The sequence below is a fragment of the Lissotriton helveticus genome, chromosome 11, assembly GCF_964261635.1.
Source record: "Lissotriton helveticus chromosome 11, aLisHel1.1, whole genome shotgun sequence".
Classification (NCBI taxonomy): Eukaryota; Metazoa; Chordata; class Amphibia; order Caudata; family Salamandridae; genus Lissotriton; species Lissotriton helveticus.
The window spans coordinates 1,093,050,399-1,093,071,154 of NC_136072.1; the positions used below are offsets into that span (position 1 = coordinate 1,093,050,399).

The window sequence follows — 20,756 nt, forward strand, 5'->3', positions numbered from 1 at the left end:
TGGGCCCTTGCAATCCAAAATAACTGGGACAAGAGTGTATAATGAACTGGTAATGTGTAAACGAAAAGATGATGTGAATCGTATTTTGGATTGCAAGGGCCGAAGGCCCCCCTTTCTGAGGCTGTGCACCTCAGACTGTGGAACCACATGGGCCACAGTTATGCTTATGTAATTAGTGGCTGCATGCCTTACTTACTAGATGAGAAGGGACCAGCCAAGTCTTGAGGAATCTTCGGAAGTGGAGGTGGGTGATGAGTTTACTTTATTACTCGGGTCACAGCTGTGTTCTAAAGCTTGGGGGGGCTGTATTGAAGAAGTTACACAGACATACAAATATTTCAATACCTGTAAGCGGTAACTAGAGGTGCTACCCTTCACCTGAGTACCCTTGACAGATAGGTTTGAAGCTTGTCTTGCAGGGAGATTGGGCTTACAGAGTGCACCAGGGCGTGATTCAGGGGCTTAAAAAATTATCTGTCTGGCTACACGGCATCAGTGAAGGGCCGGTTTGATGGGGTCTCATGTTCAAGGTGCAGATGTTTACTAAAGGAATAGTTCTGCCAGTGAAGCACAAGGGCAACAATGGACTGGACTCATTGAGTGACCCTGAAGAAAAGGAAAATGTAACTGACTCCTGAGTGGGTTAAATGAGGAATTAATGAACTTGTTTATCTGGTTTAGGACAAGAGCCAAATAACCCTGAACTTAGGAGGACACCAGAAACAAGGCAATGTTAATGAGCATCTCCACTGGGAACACATGAGGTACATCATACTCTAGACCACGGGTCTTCAAACTGTGGGGCTCGACACCCAGGGGGGCCGTGGAGCGATGGAAAGGGGTTCGCACCTTCACAGTCACACTTCTGCCCCCCCTCTTTCCCCGTACTGTGTCTCAGACCAGGCTGCTGCAGTGCAACTCGAGCTGCTGGGGGCTCAGCTGGGCAGTGTCTGGAGTATTATCTTCGGCACGCCTGAGTTTTTCACAGGTCTTTAAAGACCGTTTGCATATTTACATGCCTATGTAAACTGGTTACAGAGGCTTAGTTTTTTCCTGGTTCCTGTACACCCTGGGTCCCCACTCTGCCTATTCCTTACATTTGTATTTTACAATTACTGCTGTAGTGTGAGAATGCATTTCATGAAAAGGAATATAAAGTAGGGTTGCCAAAAGAAAAATGCCTGCCTGTTTTGTTTAAAGAGCCTGCAAAGACCCCCCTCTTGACACTAAATATACTTTTTTTTTTTTTTAAAAGAACATTTTTGTTGTTTTCATCACATCAGCAAGTTGTAACAATCGTATAGACGGCATTTTTGGAACACTTCTTAATACATCGTTATATATTTCTGCAATTATTATACATATTCTATCCCTTCGATTGTCTGTCAGTGCCACTCCGGTCATCCCCACCTCCCCCCACCCCTCATTCCCCATCCTCATCCGAGCCATCACTTTCATTGTCCGCAGGTGGATCACAAATACCCCCCCTGTAATCATTCCAAGCTCCCCAAATTTTAGACCACTTTCTGGGGCATCCTCTATTAGTAAACACTGCCCGTTCCGTTATCATAGCCTCATCCATGTTTATGCCCCATGCTGAGAGGGAAGGCACCCCCACCGCGCCCCACTTCTGTGCTATGTTCCTCTTAGCTATCATTATACCGAACGTGACCCAAGTTTGTCCATGGCGTGTAAGATCATTGGGTTCCCATATATTTAACAAACATCTGCGTGGGTCAGGTACAAGCGATACCTTCTGTACCTGAGACATAGTGCGCATTACCTGGGTCCAGTATGTTATTATTCTGGGACAGTCCCATATCGTATGGTAGTACGTTCCTTCATCCCCACACCCTCTGAGACAAAAGGGGTGCTCTATTCGCTGCATCTTGTGTAAGACTGGTCTAGTGTAGTACGGTGCAAAATTTTTAATTGTACCAATCTAAGACGTGAGGGTACTCCCGCCTCTCTCGGAGATGCCAACGCTTCCTGCCACTCGGATTCATCCATCTCCCCTACGTCCTGTGTCCACTTAGCTTTAAGCGGGCCTGTGGGGTCGGGTAAGTTGTTTATCAATTTCCAATATGTGAATGATGTAGCTTTCTTATGCATAACATCTGTCAGTAGTCTATCCTCCATAGGGGATGCCTCCGGAACATCAGAGCTGGGAGGAATCACCGATATCAGGGCATGTCTGATTTGTATATATCTGTTGTGTTCAGAGGGCGCCATATCGTATAATTGCTGGAGACGTTCAAACAACACCACTTCCCCACCCTGCCACATGTCACCCACTGTAGATATCCCTATGTCATGCCAATGGGCGAAGCCCTTACTGTTTCGGAGCTTTCCCAGTTTGTTTGTTGTCCCATAACGGAGTAAGTTGCGTCATTACCCCTCTCCACCCCAGTTTTGTCTGTGCAGCATGCCATAATATCAGCGTATGCCTTAGGGGACCGAACATTGTTAGCTCCAAGTTTTTGTCATAGAGGGGAGAGAGCATGGTGCTGGTGCCAAGTTGTGCCCTGTCTGCCTTATACGCTGGGACTGAGTGTGGGATGTGTAGCCAGTGATTGATTACCTTAAGCTGCGCTGCCCAGTAGTAGAGTTGTACATCACGGAGTGCTATTCCACCGTCGTACCATCCCCTCACCAGCTTGACCTGAGCTATGCGTGGCGGTTTGTTACCCCATAGGAGACCAGAGACCTGTGCTTTAATGGCTTTGAAGTAGGGAGGTTGAACCTGATACAGTGTGTTTTCCAGAACATAAAGGAAGCGAGGCAATGCCATCATCTTGAAAAGCGCCGCCTTTCCCAGCAAGGTGAGCGGCAGCGTCCCCCAGTGGCGCACATCTATTTTAAGCCGTTCTAGGGGGGGCTGCAGGTTTTTAATGTAAAATTCCCTAGCATCGGCAGTGACATGAATCCCCAGGTATTTGAACGAGCTGCCGGCCATCGTAAGCGAACAGTCGTCAGGTAGGAGTGGCGGAGGGCCATGAAGTACGTAGAGGATGGATTTTGACCAGTTAATGGTGTATCCCGAAGCCTCACCATAGGCCGCACATACATCTAGGAGGGTCAATATAGAGCGCCTTGGGTTGGTCAAATAAAGCAACAGGTCATCGGCGTAGAGGGACACTCGGTCCTCCCAGTCGTCCGTCCATTTAAGGCCCTTGATCGTTGGCTCCCACCGCAGCCATGCCGCCAAAGGCTCGAGGACCAAGGCAAAAAGTAACGGTGATAGCGGGCAGCCTTGGCGCGTGCCCCGTGCCAGAGGAAAGTCATGTGACATGTGACCATTGGCAGTGACATGTGCCAATGGCTTGGTATAGAGGAGTCGCATCCATGAAACAAAATTGGGACCAAACCCAAGGTGCTTTAACACCGCGAATAAGAATGGCCACTTAACCATGTCAAATGCCATATGGGCATCCAAAGAGAGCACTACCGCCGGTTCCTCCAAGTATTCCGCTCTGGCCAGCACCCCATGTATTCTCCTCAGATTCAACGCTGTGTTCCTACCTGGCATAAAGCCGGACTGGTCTGGGTGTAGGAGTGTTGTGAGGTGTGGCGTGATTCGTTTAGCCAACAGCTTCGCCAGGATTTTGGCTTCAGCATTCATAAGGGAGATGGGTCGGTATGAGGTACATCTCTCCGCTGGCTTACCGGGTTTTAAAATTGCTAAGATTGTGGCCGTGCGCTGGTCCGGGGTAATTCACCCCTTTCCAGACTGTCAAGGAACATATTTAGCATGTGAGGCGCCAGGTGTTCAGCTGCACTTTTATATGATATGTATATTGGCGTTCTGTGCGATGGTTCCGTCTCCAAAGATCTATTAGGCCCACTGCCTCCAGAAAACTCTGCAGGTGCGACCCTCCAGATGTCCCCACCCTCTCCAGGAATCTTTCCAGAGTATCATGTAATGTTGCGTTAAAATCCCCACCGATAAGGAGTTCTCCCTCTGGAAGGTTAAGTAGGAAGTCACTGAGGTCCGGCAAAGCCACAGTATGCAGTGCCGGGGGAATATAGACTGAGACAATGTTAAGGGGACGTCTCTCCCACTGCGTCCTAATCGCTGCAAATCTCCCTTGTGCATCTGTTTTAGTACTAAGCACTATCAATGGGAACTGCTTTTTCATTAGTATGCCTACCCCATGTGAGCCTGATGTAAATTCCGAGTGAATCATCATTTTGTATCCCCATCTATCCATCGCTTTACTGGCTGTACCTGTGAGGTGTGTTTCTTGCAGCAATATCACTGCTGCACCCGTTCTCTTGATATTCTGCAAAACTATCCGTTTCTTTATTTTGTCCCCTAGACCCCTCACATTCCATGTTAGCAGTGAGAGAGTAGACCGCATTGTATCAGTGGCCCTCAAAGGTTCAGTCCGCCTTGTACTTTCGGATGACATTCCCGCCACTCCCACCCTTACCGACGCCATCCGTTAGGATAAAATAAAAATCATGCTCCATGAGCCATGCTGCAACATTGCTGTCTGTGTGTGAATACCTAAAAAAAAACACTGTTAAAATAAGCATAGAACAATCCCACCCTCACCGAACCCCTCCCTGCCTCCCTGCCCTGCGGACTCAAAACTGCCTGCCACCACAACTGAGCAGAGTGCTTACTACCCAACCCCATGAACAGTACTTGCACGTTTGGGAGCGGGAAGTCCAGGAAGGATAACAGCTCCCCCTGCTCCAGAGTCTGCTTCAGTTATAGTTCCATTGCCAGTATAGCGCCAAGGAGTGTCCGTGTCCTTTTCAGCTCTCCACGTCGTCCAGCCTCTCCTGTGTGTGGTTGCTGTCATCTTGAGGATGCTCATCCTTCTCCGGGCTTACTTGTCTTCCACGAGGTCGTCTGCTTTTAGGTGTTTTACCCTCCTGTCCAGCCACTCTCCATCCCTCTAACCAATCGTGGGCCTCCTCCGGTGACTCGAAGAACCATGTCTTGCCGTCCGCTACAACACGCAATTTAGCTGGGAATAACATGGAGTACGGCAGTTCACAGGCCCTTAGTGCCTTCTTTACCTCCAGGAAGCTTCTACGCCTTGCCGCAACCGCTGCAGTATAGTCTGGAAAGAAGGAGATGACTGAGTTTTGGACGTCCACCCGGCACTCTGTGCGCCCGCTCTACCAAGAAGAAGACGGAGAGGCTTCTCGGTTGCAAGCGCGATTTGATAAGTTCTTCAACATACAAGTCCATTGCAGGGCCGCCTTCCGATTCCGGAATCCCCATAATTCGAACGTTGTTGCGACGGGAACATCCTTCCTGGTCGTCGAGCTTTGCCGCCATCTTCCTGTTTTCTTCCTCCAAGCGTGTAACTTTTTTAATTAGGAGCGCGGAGTCCTTTGACAGGGATGTTGTCACACGTTCGACGTCTGTTACTCTATCCGACATTTTGTGGAAGTCAGCGCGTAGGAGACTGATGTCCGATGATATGGCGCCCACCGTCGTCTGAACGCTATTTAGGGCCGCCATGATGTCTTCCAGTGTAACCTTGGGTCCCACTGACGCCACTGCATCTTTCTTCGGTTGGTCCGCCTTGCCAGAGAGCGGTGGGAAGTCTTTTGTGTATGCATATTGGTCCAACTTGCTCTGTTGGTTCGTACGTGGTCCCCTACCACTCATGTTGCTGGTGGCTGGAACGCCAATGTTGAGGTCTGCAGGCGCAATTCACTAGCTGTTGGTGAAGCGCAAATGTTCAATACAGTGAGGGCTCTGCAGCGTTCGCCTGTATCAGCTATATGTAACAGGTCCTGCACTTACTGGGAGTGCAGGGGATCTCAGGATAGTCCGAGACCAGTCTTGCTGGAGTAGTTCTTGCCCTCTGTCGGACTCAATGCCTGGTCAGCGCTGTTTGGCCAGGCAGCATATGTAGCTCCCCACTTCTGGGATTGTCCTCGGGCCTCGGGCAACACACTTTAAGCCTCAGTCGTGGCCCCCACTCTTCCCTCTATGCGGCAGTAAATTGCAGCGGTGTTGGGCTGTGGACCCCTTACCGCCTCTCCGGTTTGCGGGAGTCCCATCCGTCCGTGTCTGCTCGCTGTTCTGTCCCCGCTGGAGGCGTTGCCGTTGAACCTTCAGGGCGTCCCCTCACGGGCCTCTGTGCACTCCTATGGGCGGCAGCGGACAGCCTGTGTTCCTCTTAGTCCCTCCGTCACTCCGGACCTGTCTCCTCGTCTCCCGCCTTCTCGCAGCTTGTCGGGCCTACCGCTGACTTCAGGCGGCCCGCACTAATTGAGGCCGCGGCTCCAGTTATTCCCGTAGGCCTTTCCAAACGGAGCTCGTCCCGCACGGTTCTGGGCACTCCCGGGCTTCGGAGTTGGAGCGGTGGATGGCGCTCCGTCTCCGGTCTGTGTGCAGCGACTCTGGGTGCAATTTAGACGTCGGATTAATTACAGGATGAATGGGGAAGCGATCCTACCCCGGAGCTCCTCTAAGCAGCGGCCATTTCTCTTGGCTGCTAGCCACGCCCCCCCTAAATAGACTTTTAAATAAAAAAGTATGTATGCATTCGTTATGTGACTTTTCTGTCTTTGTTCGCTTTAATTGTCAGTCATGGATCATTGAGGCAGCCCTAGAACACAATTAAAAGTGCTTTCTATTTATATTTGCTGTTCGAAGTATGCACAAATAAGTGCTGAAAATACAGCTTTAGGTGACTGCTTATTTTTGTACCGACTAGGCCATCAAAATAATCTGCTGGCAACCCTAACCATATGACTGTAAGTTTGTTGCAGGATCAGCACATTATTTATTTCCTCCACCCTCGATCCCCGAATAATGCTGCAATAGCTTAACTTAGATCTTAAACCCTACGCCGCCGTCAATAACATGCTGAGTTACTTCAAGTGCCTGGGAATGCACCCTGCATTCAGGCAACTTATTCCTCATTCTCGCCCTTCACTTTCACGCTACCCCTACACTCACAGCGATCATAATGCACTCACACTGATCACCATGCACTCACACCATTCACCCGCTCACCCTGCACTCATAGTGATCACTCTGCGCTCACAATGCACTTGCGCTGTTCACCCTATACCTCACCCTGCAGTCACACGAGTACACTACTCATCCTGCACTCATGTGACACTTCACTCACCTGTCCCCCCCACTGCTCAATATGCAACCCACTCAAATAAGTCCATCAGTAATCTTACATTCATTCGTCCCATTCTGAACTTGCATCCGCACCCAAATTCATACACCACCTTACTCGCCCTGCAGTCACTCCTCTTACCCTACTCTCGCACTGTTGCATCGCTCACTGTGCACTCACATGGGCACTCTTGTCACCCACACAGTGCAAAGGGTTAATGTGCCTGCTAAAAGAATATGTACCATGCAGATCACAAAAATGAGTGTGAGTAAACTATGAGTAGCGCTATGAAAAATGAAATGTCTGTTAGAAAGGTGCTATAGAGAGATGAGGTGCATTGTTGGTGAGTGGCAGTGAAGGAATTCATTGAGAAGGAAGAAACGGGGGTGGGGCACCGAAAAAGACTGTTGCACCGTGTACGACCAGTGTTAAGACCAGCCCTGGCTGAGAGTGTTAGCCACCCCTCCGAAGTTCTGGTCTAGTGACTCCCCTGCTTTTGCCTATTATTATTATTTACATTTGTAGTGCGCTACTGTTACCAAAAGATGTCCTGGGGCTAATAACCATCTGCTGCCTGTAGCCAAATGAGAAACACACAGAAGGAGAAGGAGAACAAGCCAAATTGGGTAACCTACAGAGCATCGAGAAAGGTTTTTATATCTTCCTAAAGGATAATAGATTCTTGGTGGAGCGAAGCAAAGGAGGGTGCAAGTTCCATAACTGCGCGGCCTGCACCAAAACAGCGAGACAGACAACACATGCCTTCTTGAATTAGGGAAGAATAAGCAGAGTGGCACAGGCCGAGAGGAGCATACGGGTCCGACCCATATGCTTGGTGAGGAGAGATGAGAGGATGAGAGAGGACAGCAAGGGAGTGAGAGAATTTGATTGAAGAGGTCAGGGATGAGGAGAAATGTGAATTGCCGAAGAGAAGTGTGGACACGCAAGAAGTGAGTGTGAGCCAAAGGTGAGGGCTTCTGTTAGAACAAAGGGGAGATGTGAAAGTTGAATGGGGGGTGGAGAGGTGTAGGATACAAATAGACAAAAATTTGAATGGAGAGACGAGGTGAATGAGAAGTGCTGAGGGGCATGGGAGGTGACGGGATCAGAGAGGCCATGAGATAAATGCGAGATACTGTTAGAGATGAGGGCAGTGAAAAGACAGAATGGCAAGAGGTGATTAAAGGTGAAGTGAGAGGTTGAATAGGGAGAGTTCAGAAGTTGTAAAAAGGGGCGAAAGAAAATGGCCTGCAAAGTGAGAGAGGGATCCGGGGTTAGGAGAGGAGAGAGGGATGGAAGGGAAGGGGTGAGAAGAAAGCTGCATGGGTCGACTGCTTAACCCTGCACAAAACCGCCAGGTTTTTAAGGAACCCCTGCTTCTCCTGGCCAGGGCCAGGTGAGCTTCTAATGTGGCAGCACGTATTCCTGCGGAGTCGAAGGCCCTTCTCAAAAGTTGTCTAGAAATCTTTCTGATGTTAATTGCTGTATTTTGGTTATAAACGGGTACTGATGGGGTGAAATCTTTCCCCAGTGTCACTGTGTGTAAAAAATGTCAAAATAATGAAGCAATGCTATCCCAAAATACGTGGCATCACATAACATCATGTACATTTTCTTCCCACACAATTTAGTCAAGCCTGTCCCGTAATTTGGTCCTCACCTGCCTTATAATTCTAGTAGCCCTGCCTACAGGTTTAGAAAGTTTTGTCTGGAGGGGGTTCTTACGCCTCAAAATGTTGACAGGGGGGTGTCGGCATCCAAAAGTTTGAAGACCTCTGCTCTAGACTATACAAATACCAAAAGCATGCAAGAGCCTACAAGCTCATCAGAAGCTTATTCTAATGTCAACATGACGGCACTTCATGTTGAGAAAAAATGGAAGGTGCACTGGTTGCAAAGTCAATCAATCAAGCCATTTTTGTCCAAAATACTTCTTTTATTAAGTTAGTCATAAAACTGGCGCACAGCCAAAGCGTTTCGTTACCAATTGCCAGAGGGAACTTTGTCAGGGCTGTAACAATTATAAACAAGACATAACATAAATAACACATCAGCATAACATCCAAAAAACATCACTAGCTAGAGACAACCCACATGATATAACAAATATATAATATGCCCCTACATATAAAAAGTACACAATTAAACTTTGAATATTCATATATATTATGAACCCCTAGACAACACACACATTGTTTTTGTAAGAGGGAAAGAACAGACAAATTAGATGCACAAATAGACCAGATGAAATAACAAAATGAATAAAGACACAAATCTATACAGTGTTATGACATTTGTGAATTAAAACTGATTGTATCCAGATGGACACTTGCCCAATTAGAGCAAAGGAGACCCAAAAGTCAATCAACCTGGCTATATACAGACTAAAAATGGGGGAATATAAAAATATTGTTTATTCTCACTTCATCAGTGTTCAACTAAGCAATCAATATAAGTTGTATGGTGAAAAGATGTGAACCTCCAAAATTGCAATCAACCTCAAATAGGAAGTGGACCTGTGTTGCAGGATCTATGACAGAAAGAAAGTATAAAGACCAAAAACGTCTCGTACTTGCTGGCTAAAGGAATTTCAACATGGGAATCCCAATACTTGATACCCACGGACCTCTACTTAATACAGATGCAAAGAGTTGGACTGCTTGGGTTCAACAACATCAATATTCAAAGAAACTGTCAATACACCCCATCCCACAGTTGGGTCCCACAGAGAGCCTTGTGTCTCTTTACAAATGAGCCAAACTCACCCCCAACCCAATAATACAGGGTTCCAAATATCCAAGATATATTCATAATACACACGTGTCCATGGACCACTTATTCTTCAAGGAACTTATTAGTTAATGGTTCTTGGTTTGCGGCCTGTCAGTAAAAATAACGGATATAAAAACCTTCACAGAACATACCAGTCAGTAATAAAGGTGAAAACAGGAAAAAGTAATATACATTCATTATCTATAAGTTTAACCGAACCCGATCCATTGAAACTAGGTGATAGGGCCCAAAGTCAAAAGCGAGAAATGTCACCCTGTAGATAGTCAGCGTTGACCAGAATAACTAATTACGGGTAAAAACCGGGCCAGGTTGCCTTAATCAGGACAGAAAAGCAGCCAATTACAAACAAACAGGAAAATCTCACGTTTCTACATACGTATCTGAACACATAAAATGACTAAGATAATGATCTTAACGAGTACTTTCTAAACATGTAACTAGGGACGGGAGGACAGACACTTTCATTGAAAAAGTCCAACTCAACAGTAGCGTAAATTATTTAGCTGTCGGCGTCACAATATGAAATGAAATGAAAAAAAAAATGAAAAAATAATTTATAAAGCGCGATGGCTACCCAGGGGCGTCCCAGCACTACAGAAGTTGGGCTAAAGCGGAGTACGCTAGATTTAGACGGAGCTTTCCAAGATGGTTTATTAAAAAGATGATTTATTAAAAAGCCAAGTTTTAAGGAGTTTTCGGAAGGTAAGTAGTTTAGGCTCAGATCTGATTGAGAGGGGGAGAGTGTTCCAGATTTTGGCTAGGTTGTAGGAGAGCGACCGGCCTCCACACCTGGCTCTTTTGATTCGCGGCACTGTGGTAAGACAAGAGGTCCCAGATCTGAGTAGACGATTGGGATTAGAGGCATTTACCAAGGGGAGGTTTATAGCAGGGCCTGTTCCCCAGTAAGAGCGGTGAGCAATACACATGGCCTTGAATTCAATCCTCGATTTCACAGGAAGCCAGTGGAGCTCTCTCAGTCGGGCTTTAACTGAGACTCGTCGTGGGATATCGAGGAGGGTCCTGGCGGCACAGTTTTGGACAATTTGAAGTCTATTGAGCGTGGACTGTGGGGCCCCAAGGTATAGGGCCTTTCCGCAATCAAGGCGAGATAGAATCAATCCTTGGACCATGATCCGTCTTGAGTGGAACGGGAGAGCCCATTATATCAGCCGATTCTGCACCTAATACTAAGTAGACCATAGTCTGTATAGTATATGTGGGCAATGTGGACCCAAAACTCTGAGAATATCCCCATCATGACCACGCCTAAAAGAGGTGGTCGGACTCCTATGTTGGGAGCACAATCAGACCCCATAGGGCTATAAACCATAGCACAATGATGTCAACATCTATTAAAGCACAGTTCCCCAAATTGTCCTTGTGAAGCGTCTAAAAATAAATTAATGACAATAAATAGTGCGGAACAATAGCAAGTAGCAAAGCCGCTTTGAACATAACCAGCGCTCAATTGTAAACAATACTCATGCCTATTAGGTGTCAATATGTAAAATACAGACAGACGTCATCCTGGCGATGACTTGCGTTCCAGAACAAGGCTCCCATTAAGACAAATACCGTCCGTATTACGAAAGCCTCGTCTGAGCAGACAGCAACCACTATGTTAAACAGTAAGAAGAAACAGGGCTTGCCTGCACAAAACAACAATATCACGTCACGGCATGATAACCGGTAGGGCTGTGTCAGTAACAGTGCGATACCAAAGGGGACGCCATTATTTAAAGCAGGTAATCTCCCTGCGTCACCCCATCGCTTCTGGTCACATGAGCGAATAGTGGTAGTAAACACAAAGGAAGGAGGGTCTCCTGACGATAACAAACTGCATAAAAGGGGTCAGTCATCTTAAAATTACTTCCCTACCCTGAGCAGGGGGGGGGATTTGGAACCGGATGGTAATACTATTAGGCAAAACCTAACCCTGTTGATCCAAACGCTGTACATATGGACAAAAAGCCAGCTGTGCAATATTTGGGGAGATTGCGGTGTCATCCCTACATAGCCAAATAGCATGAACCTAACCCTGCAGATCCAAACACAGAATGCTGGGAAAAAAGAGGGTCAACTGAGCAATATTGAAGGAGTGGGCGGTGTCATTCCTACATAGCCAAATAGCATGAACCTCCATAACCGTAAGGCAAAAATCACCCTAGCAGAAGGGTGATCACGGGAGGGCGACAGATCCAGTAGGCCATCTTTCCATGTGACACAAGTGTCTCCCCTCCCAGGCAGTCATTTTCATAAAAATTGCCTGGGAAATCGCCGAACAAGGAAATTGAAAAATCTAGCGAACAGATAACAGCCATCAAATGTGTTCTCATCGACGGACCAGAGAATTGGCTGTATAGCGTGACACAAAGCAGTCCACAGTCACACCAGTGCGTACTACCAAATTAAAATATGCGACAAAGATAACCTACTCATTGAAAATAAAATAGACAAGATGAAACGGGGAAACCAAGTCATATATGCAAAAAAAACAATCTTGATGTCACAAGTCGATAGGCCAAGTATACAGTAGGAACTAATGTACATTCACTTCAGATATGTTCCAATGGCAGATCATTGTTATTTTTAACGCAGGAAATAGCGCAACTCCCTGTCTGTGTTGTGTCCAATCAGGGTGGCTTGAAGATGACAAATCCATTTTGCCTCCCTTTGCCTGGGGGTTCTCACCAAAGAGTACCCAGCTGTTGTCTGACAGGCAGTCCATTATCCGGCAAAACTGTTTCAGCACCCAGGCAGGAATGTCCAGTAGCAGCTGGGATACGGGTCATCTTCGAACCCGCCCCACACAACAGGAGCTGCCTGCCTCTCTGCTATGGGAATGGCGCCTCCCACTGCCCTTGCATGTGCATCTCGACTCATGTCCCACTCCCAGGGTCCTTGGGGCTGTGGCGTGTAAGGCACACGGTAACCAGCGCTCTTCCGCTCGCTTCTCTGTCTTCCCCAATCCATGCCTGGTAAACTTTGTTTGTTTTTCTGTTTGAACTGGTGAATTGGTCAAGACTGTGTTCACACTACAAATAAAGTAATGTAATTAAATCTAAGAATATTGAGGCTCACCTGACCTCGATGGACAAGAGTCTTCCCGGCGAGTAATCTACAGCAGCTGGTCCTGTTGCAGCAGGGCATCATGATGAGAGGCACGGGCCGCAGTGCGAGCAGTGGCGTGCTTTAAAACTAAACTTACAAACATAACTTCTGCCCGCTCGCGCCGCCCACTTAATAACTCTATGTTCTGTCTTGGGCGGCAAATGGACAATGTGGCGAATGCCGCAGTGCTGCAGCCGGTGAGATCACAGCTGAGACAGCCTGGCCGGCGTGACCAGAACCATCTTCTGGCAGATGAGATGTTATAATTCAACACCGGAGCAGAGAAGTGCAGTGGCGTTGCACTGCACAGTGTAGTTCCGTCTGTAAAACACTGTGGGCTGCCAGAGCAGCGCACGGCCCGTGCTTTGCCCAATGAGTACTGACAGGGGCGCTCCTGTCTTCATTTGTCTGCAACTTAAGGCGTCGCTCTAAATGTGTGACTTCGCATTTTGGGGTGGTGATGCGGACCACCACACCAAAATACGTTAGTCTAACGCCTGATGCGTGGTATTTGGCAGGGCTGAATTAAACAGCCTCCGTTGCAAGTAAGCTTAGTAGGGTGGTGGGAGTCGACAGACGACGGAATAGGGAAAATTAAATAATTTTCTACTCCGTCGTCCTAACCTTTCCCTGTAATGCAGGGCAGCGCAGCGCAGTGACATGCTGCACTGCTATTACCATATAAGGCAATAGCAGTTGTGATAATCCAGTTCCCCTCATGGGCCAATTACCAAATGCGCTTTGCCGTTTATCTTCATTGCTCATCACAGAGTTCAGAGTACATTAAAGTCCTCCACCTATTGGTGAAAAGAGAGCAGTACACGCTACAGCATCTGATAGCAACCAAATAAATCCTCCGAATGCATTCAGTTTACTATTTATAAGTTTATTTCTGTTTTTAACCAACAATGTTCAGTCTCCTTAGAGACTGTCAAAAATTGCAATGGCAACTATATTTCAAATTGCCACAGCGGGGTATTGGGTAAAGTTTTCAATAAGCAATAATCGCGCCTCGGTTAGACCTCATTGGCTACGATACTGCCACTGCGCAAAGCTAAAGATCAACCGTCATTCGGGGTACCCATGATGGATAAAACTTAGGACACCTACAGCGACCTAAAGCCCCCTAAAATTAAAAGCCAGAGACTATGACAACAATAACTTTTTTTGCGATCTGCAATACTTTAGATTGTCTCTGTTACTTGTAAGCCTCATAGAAAGGATGTATTGTGCGTAGAGGATTCTGGGAGCCATATGCTAATTAGCATTTTCTGGTATAGTGGTACAACGGACCCGTTCACTCCTTCAACTAGAATTCCTCCGGGGCAATTATGAGGACTCTTCAGGAGAGAGTGAGGAGCTTATCGCTCCCTCAGGACAGGCGAGGTGTTTTAGTGCGCTGGGAAGGCTTGCTCTCCGTCTCAGCCAGCCTGAAGAAGATTCGGAAAGTAAGCGCCTTCAAGGCCCTCACAGACTTGGGACATCCCACAGCGCGCTCTGAAGAGGATTTAGGTTTGTGGCAAAAGAGCGAGGTGCAGCCCAGACTGTCGGAGGCTCGCCGGGGGTACGAACTCTCTCCTTAATACGATGAAAGGAGTCGAAAATGCCGTATTACTTCTGGGTCGCCGGGTTGAGACGTGCTCTGTCCTAGCATCATCTGAACTGTCACCGTCTCTTTTTTTCTTTCGGCTCACCACGGCGGCCATATTAACAGGAAAAATGGCGCCCGGATGTTATATTTCTTTAGCCACTGCTTGATTAATGTTTGACAGTCAGCACATAGCCTTATTAGCTGGAATCTAAGGGGCCAACTTACTGAAAGTTGGATTCAACCAGTGCTTAATTTGTAGAAGAATAAGACCTGGTGCTCAAAACTCTGCCCAGAAGCCTGCGTTTAACACAAGTGCACCAAATTCCAAGGCTTCATACTCTGGAATAATACATGTTAATACATTAAGGAAACTTTTAAAAGTGCAACATTACCCGGAGGTGTCCTGGAGCTCGGTAATCGTCTACCAGATAGTACTCCATGCCCTTTAAAATATATGCCAACAGTGTGCACCCAGGACTCTTCTGTCAAATACCCACTGATGGTCTAACACTGTCCCTGGTCTCCTGATTGACCCTCCCCTGACTTCCCACACCCTGATAATCCCACGCCCTGTGACCTGATGTGGCCCTCCACCTGGAAATTATCACATATTCAGTGCACATGGCACATGTCAGTAGGATCCTCCCTGGAATCGGCGATGATATTTGAAATATGGGACAATTTAATGGAATAGTCAGATTTTGACTGGAAGGATGAACTGCTTTTAGACATGAATTGTATATTGCATTGGTATGACATGTTGCTACAACTGGTGTGTTCACGAGGCTGACTGCCATCCGAATTGGATTTACTGCAAGTAGGGCATGTATGCCCTTCATACTTACCTTTGCATAGGAGAAGACCTCTTGGAATCGATTCGCTTTTGAGGCCAAAAACGTGCACGCATTGCATTGCTTTCAATGTAACGCCTGCAAGTTTGGCGTTTACCTTGCGGGAGCGAGCTTTGAAACCATCTGTTTGTAATTAACTTTCAAACAGATGGTGCTCTTGGTCGCTCCCGCAAGGGAAACGCTGTGTGTGCTCTCGGCTGCACTCCCCCCACCACTCCCCCCTCAGCGTCTACAGGTGCGCAGAGACCATCATATGTTTTTTAATAATCTCACGCCGTACCCGCTTTCACTTTCATAGAAGCAGGTGCGCTGTCCCAGACATCACCAGCCGCCTCACTCCCTCGTTTTTATTCTGAGCGCGGAGATTTCAAAATATACAGTAAATCTGTCCGTGGGAGACCTGTTGGACGAGGTCAGTCTGTTTTACTACAGGAAGAAGATTTAGTTAACAACATGAGCCATTCCCTAGAGCAGACAGTAGTGATGGGAAACCGAAAAGTCGTAGGTGTGCTCGCTCTTCAGTCCTGAAAACACTTTCTCCAGGATGCTTTCCAGGTGCCCGCGAGCCTCCAGCCCTGGTGTAAACATGCAGGGCACATGTCACTGCGGTGCAGTCACGGGAACGGAGCATTGCATTGCAGTGGCCGCATCCAGGTACCTGCTGCTGCCTGTTGACGTGGGCTGGGCTGGTAGCGCTTGGGGAGCACTGAGGTCGTGCCGAGGCCCGGGGCCAGGCCGTGCCATATCTCCTCTCTCTCTCTCTCTCGCACGCGCACACACACCCTTCATGCATGAAGGGCACCTGCCATTGCTAGGTGGCTGTCTCTCTCCACCAGCGACCCTGCCATCTTGCATGCTGCAGAGCGGTGGAGGCGGCGGATCAGCTGCTGCGGGGGAGGAGGGCAGGTCTGATCCCGGCTCAGTGGTGGATCACCGTGGCCCTGGCGGCTCTAGAGGTGATCCCGGTAGAGGCTGAGTGGGGAGTAGCAGAGAGGAGGGGTGAGCACTGGGAGCCTGCCGTGGGTTATATGGGGTTCAGCCTCCCTGGAGCGTGGCCTAGGCATGGCAGGCTGTGGGTACGGCGGGAGCCGCCGGGCCACGGGCCATGTGACGTGCCCTTGGGAGTGGTGCGCTGTCACCTGCCAGGAGGAAAATCTGCAGAACCAGCGGGACTGCTGCAGTTTTCACAGTATTACTCCATCTGGGGAGTTTAGAAGGAGTCAAACTATTTGCCTATCGCCTTTCTGTTGTTCTTGAACGTTGCAATTGCAGCGTATTATTACCTTGTTTATTATATTTAATGTACAGAATTGGAAAGGGTGGCAGATAAAGCCTGTGTTACTGCCATTTAACCTTGTGCGCCACTCGCCCCATTTACTTTCAGTAAGTGTTCAACTCCCGCGCCATCCTCCCTGCAACAGTTAGCACCTTCACCCGGGATACTTTCTTCACGTTAATGAGAGTTGGAGTTGTGGCTGTTATTTGTTTTTTGTTTTTTTTGGGCAAATGTATAAACTAAACGTCACTGTTCCCAATCTCAGCGTCCCTACTGACAGCAACCGATACCCCATCCTGTGAATCATATGCACTTAAACCTCTTTGGCCGATACCCACTACAGACTGCTCCAGGTCACCCTTTGACTAAGTGACCATCGACTGCAACGCTAGACAAATGCTGGTTTTCACTAAGTTTATTTCTCCTGAAACATTGGCATGTTGCTGCATGAGGCAGGCGCGGCTAGGGTGGCCATCAGAGTGTCACTAAGTGAAAATAATGTATAGTTACGGCAGGAGCTCTGGATACACATCAATTTTACATGCTCATATTTAGGACAAACCATCTGGTTAATGTTCATAAACCATTGTTACAAGTAACTAAGTAGAGTGGAGCTGGAACAATTTTCGGAGTGGGAGTGTGCTGCCATCAGTGTTACATCCCTGAAGTCCAGGGCTGGCCTTGGGCATTAGCTAGCTGGGCCCAGGACCAGGGCAACAATAATCCGAGGGGCGGTGCAGGGAGCTGCCTGACTTAATGTTTCGCAAACACCAGCTCGTCTATCCCACTTGGTTTAATCAGGTCATTTTAAAACTTTTTAATCAGCCCTTAATGTACTTCAGTGTAATTGTGATCACCCCATCACCCTCCTTCCCTCCACCCATCTTCCTGACACCTCCTCCTGTCACATTGCAACAACCCCTCCCCCTTCCTCCCACAACAAGCACCACATTTTCTTTCCCCCCAGGGTGCAGTCCTGGTCAGTCCGATGTAGGGCCTGCCCTGCTGAAGTCACAGGGTTTGTTAAAAATCAAAGCGCTTCACGAAGGACAACATTAGCAAATTAACCACATCCATTCAGCAGGAGAACAGTAGGATTGCAATATGCAGTCAGTGGTGCATTTTGCAGCCCATTGTCCCAAATATAGGAGTAAAGCATGGAGTGGTATGGCACAGTCATGCACAGAGCTCATGTTTGCCATTGATATCTATAATTTGCAACGCTATATGTTTCCAATATTTGACTTGACCTATCTTTGTTAGTCATTTACCCTTTATTTGCTGATTTATTTTGAAACATTTGTAAAATTCATTTACAAGTGTTTCGATTTTGTTGTGTGTTATATTGTATTTGACATACTGCTGCCTTCTCCTTTCACACTCCCTATACCCGTGCAGGATTGCTACTTGGATGCAAAATTCACACATTTTAGATTAAGGAAAGTGGAAAGTAAACGTGAATCTCCATGTTAAGAGAAGAATAAGCAGCAATTTGTCACACATTACCTGAAATTTGACCTCTGCCTTTGGATGCACAGCAAATGCGTCAATATAAAAACAAAAGGAAAGGCCAATTTATTGATAATTTGCTTTTTGAATTCTGGAAAGGTTATTCCGGGGGTAGTGCAGCACCTCATGCAGCCCTAGTTTCAGCACTCCTGAAATTAAAAGCATTAACTAAGGACTCAAGAATTCCTGTTTAGTTGGAATGTATTCTTGAATCAACAAGTACTGTAGGTTCAAGGTAACAAGCATTGGCATAGCCAATAGGTCTCGCCTTTGGGACCTTATAAGTGTTTAGCCATGCAACAGTCAATGTTGGTGCACCAAGGATATTGTGCTGGATAACTAAACACTTATAAGGTCCCAAAGGCGAGACCTATTGGCTATGCCAATGCTTGTTAGAATGTTCTGTGGTTTCATGAAATCTCCTGGGTGTCACCAGCATCATTGAACACATTTGGGGAGGAGAATGCACACCCGTTTTTTGTTTTTTTACTTTTTAATCACGCTTTAAACAAATGATCCAAGGCTGAAGATTATGGCGTGAAAACCTCGGTGCGTGCTCTGCCCATACACAACAAAGATATAGAAGCATAACTGTGGCCCACGTGGTTCCACAGTCCAAGGTGCACAGCCCCTGAAAGGGGGCCCTTGGGCCCTTGCAATCCAAAATAACTGGGACAAGAGTGTATAATGAACTGGTAATGTGTAAACGAAAAGATGATGTGAATCGTATTTTGGATTGCAAGGGCCGAAGGCCCCCCTTTCTGAGGCTGTGCACCTCAGACTGTGGAACCACATGGGCCACAGTTATGCTTATGTAATTAGTGGCTGCATGCCTTACTTACTAGATGAGAAGGGACCAGCCAAGTCTTGAGGAATCTTCGGAAGTGGAGGTGGGTGATGAGTTTACTTTATTACTCGGGTCACAGCTGTGTTCTAAAGCTTGGGGGGGCTGTATTGAAGAAGTTACACAGACATACAAATATTTCAATACCTGTAAGCGGTAACTAGAGGTGCTACCCTTCACCTGAGTACCCTTGACAGATAGGTTTGAAGCTTGTCTTGCAGGGAGATTGGGCTTACAGAGTGCACCAGGGCGTGATTCAGGGGCTTAAAAAATTATCTGTCTGGCTACACGGCATCAGTGAAGGGCCGGTTTGATGGGGTCTCATGTTCAAGGTGCAGATGTTTACTAAAGGAATAGTTCTGCCAGTGAAGCACAAGGGCAACAATGGACTGGACTCATTGAGTGACCCTGAAGAAAAGGAAAATGTAACTGACTCCTGAGTGGGTTAAATGAGGAATTAATGAACTTGTTTATCTGGTTTAGGACAAGAGCCAAATAACCCTGAACTTAGGAGGACACCAGAAACAAGGCAATGTTAATGAGCATCTCCACTGGGAACACATGAGGTACATCATACTCTAGACCACGGGTCTTCAAACTGTGGGGCTCGACACCCAGGGGGGCCGTGGAGCGATGGAAAGGGGTTCGCACCTTCACAGTCACACTTCTGCCCCCCCCTCTTTCCCCGTACTGTGTCTCAGACCAGGCTGCTGCAGTGCAACTCGAGCTGCTGGGGGCTCAGCTGGGCAGTGTCTGGAGTATTATCTTCGGCACGCCTGAGTTTTTCACAGGTCTTTAAAGACCGTTTGCATATTTACATGCCTATGTAAACTGGTTACAGAGGCTTAGTTTTTTCCTGGTTCCTGTACACCCTGGGTCCCCACTCTGCCTATTCCTTACATTTGTATTTTACAATTACTGCTGTAGTGTGAGAATGCATTTCATGAAAAGGAATATAAAGTAGGGTTGCCAAAAGAAAAATGCCTGCCTGTTTTGTTTAAAGAGCCTGCAAAGACCCCCCTCTTGACACTAAATATACTTTTTTTTTTTTAAAAGAACATTTTTGTTGTTTTCATCACATCAGCAAGTTGTAACAATCGTATAGACGGCATTTTTGGAACACTTCTTAATACATCGTTATATATTTCTGCAATTATTATACATATTCTATCCCTTCGATTGTCTGTCAGTGCCACTCCGGTCATCCCCACCTCCCCCCACCCCTCATTCCCTATCCTCATCCGAGCCATCACTTTCATTGTCCGCAGGTGGATCACAAATACCCCCCCTGTAATCATTCCAAGCTCCCCAAATTTTAGACCACTTTCTGGGGCATCCTCTATTAGTAAACACTGCCCGTTCCGTTATCATAGCCTCATCCATGTTTATGCCCCATGCTGAGAGGGAAGGCACCCCCACCGCGCCCCACTTCTGTGCTATGTTCCTCTTAGCTATCATTATACCGAACGTGACCCAAGTTTGCCCATGGCGTGTAAGATCATTGGGTTCCCATATATTTAACAAACATCTGCGTGGGTCAGGTACAAGCGATACCTTCTGTACCTGAGACATAGTGCGCATTACCTGGGTCCAGTATGTTATTATTCTGGGACAGTCCCATATCGTATGGTAGTACGTTCCTTCATCCCCACACCCTCTGAGACAAAAGGGGTGC

General features: G+C 47.3%; 1 protein-coding gene and 1 non-coding gene across 2 annotated transcripts in view; one reads left to right on the forward strand and one right to left on the reverse strand.

Moving 5' to 3' along the window:
- Positions 1-20,756, forward strand: part of LOC144790939 (serotransferrin-2-like) — a 293,556-nt gene that overhangs the window by 45,010 nt on the left and 227,790 nt on the right. The gene's annotated exons all lie outside the window — the stretch shown is intronic.
- On the reverse strand, positions 13,927-14,066 carry LOC144793565 (U4 spliceosomal RNA). The gene has a single exon (XR_013603052.1). It is a non-coding gene; the product is annotated as a U4 spliceosomal RNA (small nuclear RNA).